This window comes from Homarus americanus, unplaced genomic scaffold (genome assembly GCF_018991925.1).
Source record: "Homarus americanus isolate GMGI-L3 unplaced genomic scaffold, GMGI_Hamer_2.0 scaffold18703, whole genome shotgun sequence".
NCBI lineage: Eukaryota > Metazoa > Arthropoda > Malacostraca > Decapoda > Nephropidae > Homarus > Homarus americanus.
Window position 1 is genome coordinate 181264 of NW_024749779.1, and position 13098 is coordinate 194361.

Below are 13098 nucleotides of genomic sequence, written 5' to 3' on the forward strand. Positions count from 1 at the left end.
AGACAGTGCCTGGAGATGCGTTGAGGAAGAGTCACGAGCGTGTAAATGTCTAACTCAAATACTCATAACTATACGTCTGGCAGCAATGTAAACGACACTTACTTTACTTGAATTATTTGGCACATGATAATATCACTATATTAAAACATGAACACTGATATCCACAAAATCGACTGAGTTAAACTGACTTAACATGGCGGCGGGAAACAATCGTTCACATACCTGGAGATGCATTGAGGAAGAGTCACGAGCGTGTGAGTCTTCCTCGTGCATTCGCTTATATGTGAGCCTCGGGCAGTTCCGGCCTATGCATACATACCAGAAAGGCTAATCTCACCAATGACAGAAATTCTATTTAACTCGGTCGCTGTGCATTCAACTATGAAAATCAGTGTCACGGGTCAGGTGAATTTCTCATATCTATTTTTATAATCTAATCAGAGATTGAGTTTGTCAAGAAAAGGTGAAATGGACGTTAAACACACACTAACAACTCTACTTTCCGGAAAACCGCAAACCACAGCCGAGGAATTCTTCCTGGGGAGCCGTCAGGTCTTGGAGATTTTGAGGTTGACAGAGTCTTTTCAGGAGATTAATGACTGTCTTAAATAGACAACTGACACTAACTAAACTACAAACATCAGATTCTCTGATGTTTAGGCATCAAAGTAATCTAACGTCAGTAGCACTTGGAAACTCATAGCTATCCCCAAGGACGATATAAGGATATGCCACTCATACTGACAGACTTGACACTCACTTACTTGACAAGTTTTTCCAACAATAAAGACAGCTGAAGCTTTCAACATCACTCACAATGGATCTTGAATGTTCCAACTGTAATCAGACATATCTAAGCTGCCTCAACATTTAACACCCCAGTTGCAATTTCAAATTTTGTGTCGTTATACATAGCTACGTGTTTTGTGGGCTATTGAGAGTAATATGAATCGTCTGATTTTACGTAAACTAACATGCACGACCGTGATCATTACACACTGTCTATGTACAGTTGCTTCCACATGAACTACCACGGCCTACATGTGTGTGTGGGGGGGGGGGGGTACATTTTCAAGACGTGGCAGGGCAGCACTGTACAGTAGTCATGAGCGTGAAACCGTAGATTACCCTGTTTGCCGGTTCCTGTTGCTTCAATCCTATTCACTCGGTCGTGGTTAAACAACAATGCTGCATAACACGCATTACAAGGTTCGTTTATCTGTTTACCTCATTTATTGTTTGTATCTTATCATAAACAGGGAAATCTCGCTGTTTCACGCCCATTTGTTCAGCCCTGATTACAACTCTGCGATGCCACTTTTAATACTCTAACCCTCATACATTCCCAGGCTGTGGTACGTTCATGTGGAGGTAAGTGTAATTTCAACCCATGTGAACTTATAGGATCAATCTATTTACCTCGACCAGTATCATTATCAACAACACCGTCAAATGATTGATAGTGTACACCACGCCAAACAATGATTGCCTTCCTTCTCTGTTCAATCTAATCTTTGAATGATAGAACAATTTTTGTATAAATTTCTAATATTTTTATGTATGATATTGGCTTTTAACTTGCTGAACATATTCTGAGAAGAAATCAATTGTAGATCACATTCGAGCAGTGACTTTTCGAGAAGTTCTTGACGCTGATTCTGCGTTTGTTTCATGCAACACACACTCCAAAAAATATCGTAGCAGAGGGGTCCAATGAATTTCAAAATGAACACTGCAAGAGTATGCTTCGCGAGGTTCTGGCCAAGGAGCTTCAGCTCCGATGCGTGAAGACATTAAGCCATTAAACAATTTTAGCGTTTCGTCCCTGGCAAAAGGTCTAGCAGGAGAAAGAGAAAACTTGAAAAATCGCACTCAACATCGATGACAGGTAGTGGTTCACAGATTGTCTCAGTGAATTGGACAAGTGAAGTCCCAGACGAAGAGCATTATCTGAAGTTACTCAAAACTCCCTTTTCTGGAGGAATATGTAATTATTTTCTTTTACAATCCTAATTTCTTGGGTGAGAAAGAAAACTTATGAAATTGAATTCTAATAATAATGGATTTGTTTTTCGTATCTGCGTTCTTCTAACCACGTGAAATATTAGGTAGTTTTGTCTATTTTCTATGCTTCATGAACTTCCATCCGAGTACACCCCCAAAGTTGTTAATATGACCATATAAACATAAGAGCTAGCTTGTATTTCTGCACCTTCCTGACCTGACTAATGTAAGTTTTTCCGCGTAGGACTATTTCCTTTTTCTTTACCGCAGCCTGTGACCGGTTTTTGGTCACCCTTATAATAAATTCTGATGTCAAGCAATCCATCATTCAGTTGTTTTTCGGGTGTTTTAGCTAATGGTGTAAATTATGATCTGCTTTTTAGAAAGCACTTATATTTTGAGCAGCTTTTTCTTAAACTCAGGTACAATTTAAGAGAAAATGTTTTACTTTAACCTGACTACAAATTTACCAAAATCTTTTCAGTAGTTTTCTAAGACATGGGAAATTTCCATGGATCGAACAATCACTCACAAGGTGTAGAATTAAGAGAGTTCAGAACAAGCAATCATGCAATCTTAGCTCTAAGGTAATTAGCATTTATGAGTAAAAGATAAGAGCATGATTTCTTTGTGGTTTGTTCTTTGGTTATTTTTTTCGCAAATAAGAAAGAAATGTGTGAACGAGAGTAAATTTGTGATAATGTGGATAACAATGTTTTATACCTCTGATTTTTGATGCGGGGTGAAACAAGGCAAGTGAGTTTCATACTGTTTGGCATCTTTTTATTTCATTAACTAAATCATTTTAAACTTGTGTTAGCGTAAAGGACATCTGTTGAGGCAGAGATGCACCAATAAAATGTCCACACAAATCAAGAACGGTATCAAGGAAGGAGTATGGGACTATTAGTAGTAAAGTTCTTAACATGAAGGGCTGTATTAGCCCTTGTCTAATATTTATATAAATGTGAGCTACACTACATTAAGTTTATATAACTACATCACTCATGGTAACTTTCCTATGAGATGTGAGTAGTCATCAACAGTGTATTCCCACTGCCCTCACACCTTGACTGCAGAATAATCTATTAAGTAGCTGGCTATCGCCAGTTCAGCTCCCGTCTCTGAGCCACTGAGATGTGTGCTTTAAGAAGCTAGTTATACCCAAGCTTCGTTCCTGATTAACGCTCACAGCTCATAACGTTAATTAAGGTGATATCCCCGTTATTGTGCAATGGTTTATTTTTTTTAATAAATGGAGAAAAGACCATTTGGGTTTGAAAGCTTAACACATAAACATTCATGAATGTTGCTTCCAGTTCACCTCTAATTAATGATTTCAATAGGTAACCGGAAACCACAGCATAAGGTGGCATCGGTCTTACGAATCTCTGAACAAAAACCAGAGTTTTATGCAAAAACTAACAATTTTTGGTTTAAGTTTGACATTCTCCATTTTTGCACATAATATACCAACTTTCTGAGAGGCGTTACATTTTAGTTAAACACTTGTGATGTCCTAGTTCAACGTACAAGTTTCTATCGTTGTTTTTGTAAGTGATTTAACACATTTGATCACTTCAAACATGGCAACACTGTACATACAATCATTACCACAACCTGAACGTCTCTGCAACACTTCATTCAAGATGCTCCCACGGCTGTATTCAGCTACTAAGCATAACAACATCAACAAGCCTTCTCTCCCTGCGAGCAGAAGCACCCCAGCACCAATAAGCACCCCAGCATCAACCAGCACCCCAGCCTCAGGCCCCCCAAGGAGAGCCTACCCTAGTCTTCAGCCCACGTGTTGTTTTGATTGGTCAACGTCTGGCTCTCTCGACTTATGGTCAACACTCGGTTGCTGCTTCCAGTGACCCACTGTGTGACCCATCGTGTGACCCACCATGTGACCCGTCGTTTGACCCACTGTGTGACCCTTCCGTGTAACCAAGTGCACCCAGGTTACAACGGACAGCTGTCTTCGACATCTCTTGGCTCATCATAGTACCCAGCCCCTGGCAACTACTACGTCATTGACGCCATACAAAAAACGTCATGCCAATGTCATAGCAGGATGCCATCTTGGATTTCTCTTCTATACATAGGGAGTGCCCGTGATATACTTCTCACCAGCTGACACGCTATCCTCCGCAGAACTCTTCGGACTTTTAATGACAAGAACTTCAACCAAAGTCTCCATACTTCAATCAAGTCTTCGTACTAGGTATTCACAGTCATGCAGTAGATTTATACACACATTAAACATATTCTACAGCATACCATCACCCGTCAGACGGCGTGATGGGACAGTTTTTAATTTATAAATGCGTAAGTGCCTTACTTTATATATTACTGACGTATTATAAGTTGAGTATTTTCCTTTACTCATTTACTCATAATTTAATTCATTTACTGTAAATGGATGGGCAAGATTATTATTTAGTATAATCTTGTATGATTGAATTATCATTTATGGATCTTTTATTCATTTATCTGGTTCAGACATTACGCATTCAGCGGAAAAATTGCAATAGTACCTCTGAACAAACAGAAAACACAATACTAACTGGCGCAGTTCTCCCTATCGGAGCTAGCATTGTTACTGGTATTAGGGAAGATATGCATGGAACATAAATTTATGTACTGTACAGCAAAGCACTTCCTTTGAGGATAGTGAACAATTACTCGATCAATAATTTGGAGATTTACACCGTACCCAACTTAGGTCAGGTCGTACATACGATACCACACCTCAGTACGGATCTGTTCATTCTCCCTACCCACTAAACCCCAGTGTGTCAGGATAGTATACTTTTCCTCCTACATCCTATATTACTCCAGTGGTTAAAGCATGTTTACTCACACTTTGGGTTCAAGCTTCAGGGCATTTTTACTGGTCAGTGTTCGAATCATATGAGTGACATAGAAACTTATTAAGATGTGTCACTTTAATAAGGAGCTAGTTGGTGGTAACTGCGATAAGGGTGCTCTTTTGCTATAATGATACACTGAAGACCTGAGCTCATTCATTGATTTGCATTTAGAATCCTTCCTAATCATTTCGACCAGTTTTACCTGGCGATATAATTCTTCTCGTTACAGGCTTAACCAAATTCAGATAGATACTGATCAGGCTTAGCTGTAAGTGCTTCATGTTTTGTTCCACATTTGCTTCTGTAATCACATCCTGTTAAAGCTTGGATAGCAGGAATTAATTCACACATTTCGTTGCCCAGCTTTGCTATTAATATATGTACAGGAATGTGGCGCATAGATTTTACCTGTTCCAACTCTGCTCCATAGTTCACACAAGCCGGAAGTTGCAAATTGGGGAAGTGGTGCAGCATAATGACAAACACATCAACATCAAGGGATAAGATGAGCAATTTTGATGCCCTAGCGTTAACTACATGTATTGCATGAATTAGAATTAAAATATCTGCTTTCTTGATGATCATCCAGTTCAGGAACAGCGTGAGCTACTCTATTGGAAAAAGGACACTTGGGAGTACATCTTCAACTGGGATAAAACCGACCACAATCTCCTTAGCAAACTGCCTTTGCTGTACAGTTCGTGTCATCTCTTTGAAGTGCATGAGATTGTATCAACTAGATAACATTTGAGCGATAAATCACCAAATGTGTGAATGTTTCTGAATTTCACTTAATGTACACAGGCCATTGTATCAACAATGCATGTAGCTACATGGTTTCCTGTATCTACAGTAAATTTGTAGTCATACATGCTCAATGATGATTTTTCCAATTCAGGAACTATTGCACTCTCACAGTATTTACTTTACATATGAGGAATGTGCATAAATAAACGAACATACTACAAAAACTCAATTTACTGTACTGTTTGTCAACCTGGTACAATTAAATCATATTTTCTAAGAGATGAAAAAGGTGCACATAATGTATTATAGATAACGGTGCGGGCAATTAATAAACAAAGCAAAATCAAAATCTTTAATAGATGGATCTAAATTTTCATAAGATTAATATGAAAATTACGAATACAGAAGTGTATCTGACCTAAATAACTCTTAAGTGTTCTGACGTTTTGGAATATTACAAACACAAATACTTTAAGAGGATTGTAATATAGTGCTCTGGTAAAATTAAATGTGTGGTATATGGCATCATCTTTGTTTGGGTGGTTCTCCTTGAGACGGTTGACGACACATCCAGGTCGAGTATAGTTTAAACTTACAAAGTCTGGTTTAATCTCATAAGAATAAACAAATTCACACTGTAACGTTGCTGAAGCGCCACTCAAGTGATAAAATGATTAGCCTAAGTCTGCGTGCTAGCACACACTGTGTTTGCATAGACGTAAATCAATGGTTACCAGCACGAATGTTTAAATCTTACGGACTCGATATTTTGTTACTAGCAGCTAGAGTATTACAGACATAATGTTGATGGTGAATGTTTGCCGACTCATATAAAGGAAGGAATATACTGTAGATGACTGTATCAGAAATCATGAGCTCTGTATTGTAAGAAAAAGAAATGAAGTACCGGTATGTACTTACTAGTGTAATCGTAAAAATAATCGTGATTACGATTACATTTTGAATACAATCGATTATGATTACATTTTGAATGCAATCCATTATGATTACATTTTGAATGCAATCGATTATGATTACGATTGCTTTACCAAAATAAGAATGTAATCGATTATGATTACTTCAAAAACTGTAATCGATTGTAATCGATTACAATTACCCCATGTCTGTGATCAGGCACAACTTCCTGTGTCAGTATATTTCGTAGCAGACTGTCAGTGGGAGATGGATCAAAGGGGTTCTAATGGTCTTTGATATATTATAACATTGACTGCACTCGTTTGTCTCCTGCCTTTGTTTCACTATTAGTGAGCTCACGATTCGCAATTTGTTCATTTGCTTGTGTTTATACTACTAAGTAACCTGTGTAAGTCAGTGACTGCCATCATTTCGTGATAGATCAATACTCCCATTTTGTGACAAATTTTTCTTCCGAGTGCTGCCAATGATTCCTGCTATGCTCTTCTGTGATCTAGTAATAGTCTTTTCGAGACATATCCATTTTCACTGCCTTGAAGTCACCAGGAGTTCGTTTCACATGGTTACCCTAAATAGAGTTTGATGTAACTCAGGAGCTGTTGTTGGAAGCTGACGTATATCTTCTTGATACACCGAGGCCCATCTAAGAAGTTTGTTGCATAAATAGCTGTAAAGAGGGGTATAAAAGCTTGTAGTGCTGCCAGATGCAGCTTCCAGTTTCCCTCCCTGTCACTACGAATCAAATATTGTAGCAGTTAGCTCGTCTTGATGAAAGTATGCCAGAATCTGAATGATTCATTCTATTTATACCCCATCTCTGCAAACTGATTGAAATCGTGTCTGAGTTTTTGTGATTCCTTCGTGAAGCTCTCAATTGCAACAATACTGCTCTCAGCATCTTTTGTAGTCACCGCCTGTTTCAAATATCTCAGTAATTCCACTCCAAGCAATAAACCCACCATACAGATTATTAATCTGGTTATAGAGCCACTCACATTAAAATGCATGTGCACCACAAGCAAATGTCTCTAACTCATGACCCCGGAAAAACGCTAATACAATTTTATAATAATACATAATACATGTTATACATAATACCATTCGTGAATTTTCTCATAAACTAATAAAAATAATGAGATAATTCAAAGATCATAATTATTCTATTTCAATTACCTATGCACTAATACAAGGTAGAAGACTCCTACTTGATGCTCTACTTCTTGCTTTAGGGCCTAAACAACTTAAGAGACTCCTGCGTCAAATTTGGTGACTTTTCATTGCCGTAACTGAGATTGGGCATTGATTAACTTCCTAACCATCATTGGGATTCTTATGAAATGCTAGTCACTTATTTTCCGACTTATTGGCAACATTCAAACCAATTTTGGAAGCTATTGGATGAAATACAAGGAAGTTAAAGGTGTGCAAGTGAACTGTATGGACCTAGTCGATACGTACACTTTTTTCACGGTATGACAATGTTGGTGTGCTATATCTAGAGATCTGACAGGCTTTTGTACGTCCATCTACATTTTTCCGACATTTTTCACAAACCACAGAGAAATTCAGGGTACCTTTTTTTGCACAGCTGCTGTATTATAACACCGGTTTCCTATCATGTTGGATCATTTCACACATGGAGTCATGTTACTGTCTCATGAACGCAAGTGTTACTGCACTCAAGTGTAAAACTAGTTTTACATTCGCATCTCATTACTTTTACAACATTGTACAATATTAGTGTCAGACCAATGTATGAGATGATGGTGTATGCTTTAGCACAACTTCCATAGCTTGTAATGATCACAGAACTATTTACTGCCAAGGCATGTCTTGTATACTTAGTAAAGCCTGGTGATATTGTTGACCTAAGTCTTAGCGTCATGTCAGTTAGGCCTACATACTGTGCATCGTGCAATGGTTAAGCATATGTACGGCATCGTACGGTAAGGCTTGCCATTAAGTTTATCGATGAATATAATTATAAGAGCTCTAGTGCCTAAGATGAATAGTAGTGGGAGTTCAGCTTCAGCAAGTCTTGTTCTGCCAGGGGCAGCCCCTGCCTGAACTCCTGGTGTGTTCACAGTCAGCAATACAGGAGTTGAGGTGAGAGCACTCGGGAATAATGAGTTTGCTTCCTTTTTTTGTTAGTAAAGTACCTCATGATATAAATAAAGCACATATCAATACGGGCTGAAATATAATCACATACAAATTTTGATAAACTCATCTACTCACCTCTCTGTTTCCCATATACTGATTATTTTAATGGTAATTATTTGGGAACACTTATTGAGTGTGTGGTGGCAACAGAAGTTAAAATAGCTATTTCCTCCATTATCCCGTTCAGGGTCTCATCTACGTATGAATAACTGGTAGTTCGTGTTGCCACAACTACAGGTACAGTTGCTCTGCTGGAATAGTAACACTGAAAAAATTAAAACAGGTGCCCAGACATACAGAGGGATTTATTAGTTATTAATATATGTAACATCAGACTTATAAAATACTCGTCTTTTCACTGACAACACTTAACAACTGCTCAGGCATGCAGAGAAGTTTAATGAATTATTGGTTGAATAGCTATGCTGGTAAATACCATTAATGCATGTTTCTTACTGTGAAACAAAAATGCTTTTCAGGTAAAATTTATTATAAATTTTGATTGTTCAATAGCTGAAGTAAAATGAAAACCATTTTCCCTTCCTGTTGTTAAGCCCACTAAATCTGTAATCGTCCAAAATATAATTAAGTTTAAAAATCTGCAAATACGTTAACAATCAACTGGCAAAGAACATTAAATCAGACTCTATATAAGTCACATAAATTTCAGACACTGGTTTATCTTATCTCACTGCTGCCACTGCTGTTGGTGTTTCAGCCGAGCTTCCAGGTGCTGTTGTTAATTATGTTTTACACGTGGTTCAGGAGCCCTAACAAGAGGAGTTAACCACCTGGTGATGGTGGAAAGTAGCTGCAGTATTTTTACATTTGCCGATACCAAAATAATTATCACTATAGTAAACAATCTTTTTTGTGCACAAAAGGTGAAAATAGATGTTTTCAATCATATAAAAATAAACAAAGAGGTATTTTAATTACAGATATGGAAGACAACCGAATCATTCCCCAGTACTTTCACAGTAACCAGGAAACAGAGGAGTAATTGACTGTGAACCAGCAGAGGTTCAGACAGTGGCTGCCATAGCAGAAACAACTGACAGCTGGACACCTACGACTTCTCATTTAGCCTCAGTGTTCTTAATATATACACTATCTCTAGACTCATTGGAAAGGCTCGTGCACATGCTTAACCATCGCATAATGTACAGTATGCAGTTGACCTTAAAACATGACTGAATCAACATCACCAGATAATATATGCCTTGGCAGTTATCATTAAAAGTTATTGAGGAAATTCCACAGAATAAGTAAGGTCTCCACAATTTAATAGGGTAACCATATTTCTCTATTAGTTTATCATCAACGTTATAATTGCGCCTTATAAGCATTACATCGGCCTTTCCGTTAGTGTACTGTTAAAGGGTTATAAACATTATGCTAGTGCTACAACTTTGTTATATTAGTTTCATATCCATGTTAAATTGGGATTACTTTGTTTTTAAAATTAAACATCACATCAGTGGTGTGACAGTGTCGTGTCTGTCACAGCAACGTGTCATCCGTCACAATTGATCCAGGTGAGGAAGTAATGTATGTTAGAGTGCATCATGACTGTTATATCAATATCCTTCACAGCGTCACACTCAACATCAAGCATTATGAAGTTCTTTATACCATCACTGTGTGACCTGAGAGCGCTGTGTCATAGGAAAACATCATGTCCGAAATATCACATCATCATGCCTAGCAAATCATATTCATCAAATCACAACGTCATATCTGTCACTTTATAGAACCAAATATGTCATATTAGAATTATATCCGACACATCACAGCATTACGTCCCTCACAGCACATCACAGTCAGGTCATCACATCTTAGCGTAATCTACATCACATGGTATCATAACATCTGTCTCATTATCGTGTTATATCCGTCACGTCAGTCACTGCACCACGTCTGACAGATTACAGTTTCGCTCACAAAATCCCATTATCAACTCCGTCACATTACAGCGTCACGTCACATTACGGCGTTATGTTTATTACATCAGTTATGTTTGTCACTGCATAATATAAAGTCCGTCACGTAAGTCAAAACATCATTACATCCATCACATCGCAGCGTCACATCCGTTACATCACAGCGTCACATCCGTCACCTCGGAGGAGTCATTTTTCTCCACGTCGTCCTGGGCACGTGTGACGTGGTAGCGACGAGCAACACGTCTCAAGGCTCGTCGTTCAGTCATACAGTCCCGCCGGAAGTGGTGAGAGTGAAACAGCACCACCATCACCACCACCAGCACCCCGAGAGCCGCACACACCTGTGATGATACACCTGTAAGGACACACCACTATCACCAGCACTCCCCCCCCCCCCTTGGATCTTTGCACAACCACAACTGTAGCACACACCACTAGCACCATCAAACCTAAAACTGAGCAGGTAGTGAAAATAGCCACATGAAAGCCACTTCACGGGGTCCAGGAACAGGTCTCTTGTCGGGAGGTCTAGTCTCAAAACCTGGAAACTTCAGAATTTAAACGTTTAGACGTATGACTGGGAGAACAAATAAAATTTAGCCGCTTGAACCATGTAATGATTTACGGAAGGGCTATTTGAGTTTAGTTAGTTCATTTTGTGTAAGGTCGTGATAAAACTCCCAGTTATTCTTTTTACGCTATTTACATCTTAGAAAACTCGTATCTTCACCATTGTCAGAAACATACAGGGTAAGCCTTCACACATGGTTTGCACTGATAAATAATGACTAATTTGTCAACGAAAACTCGATAGGCCGCTGATTGGCAGTAAACTCCCAGGCCTGGGATACACATATGAGGAAAACTTTAATCTGTGAGGACACAACAAACACTTGTCAATGCATATTTTAGGAATAATTAACTGAGACTTATTAACCTGGAGGTCTTGACACTCACCTACACGACCTGAGGCATACATACTTGGAGGAGGGGTGACATGGATGCATTGTGGTGGGGGTCGGTGTGAGGGACGAGGGCGGGTTCAGAGGTCTCCTGGACGTGAGGGGCCAACTCCGCCACCACAACATCCCCTCGAGCGCGCGATTCCTGCCTGGAGACGGAAGAAAACACCGAATTACCAGCTTTGACCTCACTCACCGTAACCTAAGATAACCTAACCTAATTTATCTAGCCCTTCTTAACCTAATCTAATTTGAATCAATCCAACTTAACCAAACCTAACATAATATAAACTAACCCATTCTAACCTAATTCAAACTAAAATAGATTAACCAAAAATAATCTAAACTGATTCACACAAACCTAACCTAGACTAGCCAGAACCCACTTAACCTAACCTAGCCTAAACTTAATCTTAACTTAAACTATCCTAAGCTACTTTAATTTATTTTAACCTAACCTGAACTAGGCAGACTTAACTTAAAACAAACCCAACTAAATCTACCCTGACCTAAGATTAAATTAACCTAACTTTAACTAACCTAACCTAAACTCTCCTAAATTACTCAAAACAAACTTACCCCAACGTAAAATAATCCAACTAAACCTAACTTAAACTAACCCTGCTAAATCTAACTAGGTAAAACTAACCTAACCTGAATAAACTTAACATATCTAATCAAGACTATCCAAACCTAAACGAATTTAGGTATCCTGACCAAACCAAAACAAACTAATCCTAATTTAACCTAATTTAACTTGTCCTAACCTTCCTTGCCCTAACTTACCAAGATAAGGTAGTCTAACCTAATAATAACGTAACCTAGACTATTCTAATTCAATCTGCAGTTAATCTACCTAGACGTAAGATAAACAAACTGAATATAAGCTTACCCACCCAACTATAACTTTTGACTAACGTGAGGTGATCTAACCCCAACTACCCTAACGTAATCTAAACTAAGTAACATTAACCTAAACTGACCAAACTAGCCAAGTTAAACCTAGCCTAACCCAATTTAAACAAACACAAACCTTACCTGACATAAATTAAATCAAACTAACCCTGACCTGAACAGGCCAAGGTTTCTCTAAACAAGTTACACTAACCTGACCTAAACTTACCAAATCTAACTTAATCTAAGCTGTAACAGCCTCTGTCAAATATATGGGCAGAAAATATTTTATAAATGTTTGCTATTTACACCTAGCATTATATTTATTACATCACCCGGGCTCATTAACATTTGAGCAGTATTAATTACTTTCATATCACGCCACACTCAAGTAACTTTCAATTGGCCTCTCGGCTTCATAATCTAGCTGACATAACATTTGTTATCAGCTGCTGTCAGTCGATAGTTAGACATGACAACACACTTACACGTGTCACCAAGGAGTCTCTGATACTCCAAGCTGTCCTCCTCCCTCTCTATGATAAAACAGACAAATTGCTAAGTGCTCAT

At 38.4% G+C, this 13098-nt stretch overlaps 1 long non-coding RNA gene across 1 annotated transcript; it reads left to right on the top strand.

The window, feature by feature from the left end:
- The first annotated feature begins 844 nt into the window (after window positions 1-844).
- On the top strand, window positions 845-9981 carry LOC121853766. Its single transcript, XR_006086410.1, has 2 exons — window positions 845-5577; window positions 9668-9981. It is a non-coding gene; the product is annotated as an uncharacterized LOC121853766 (long non-coding RNA).
- The last annotated feature ends 3117 nt before the right edge of the window (window positions 9982-13098 follow it).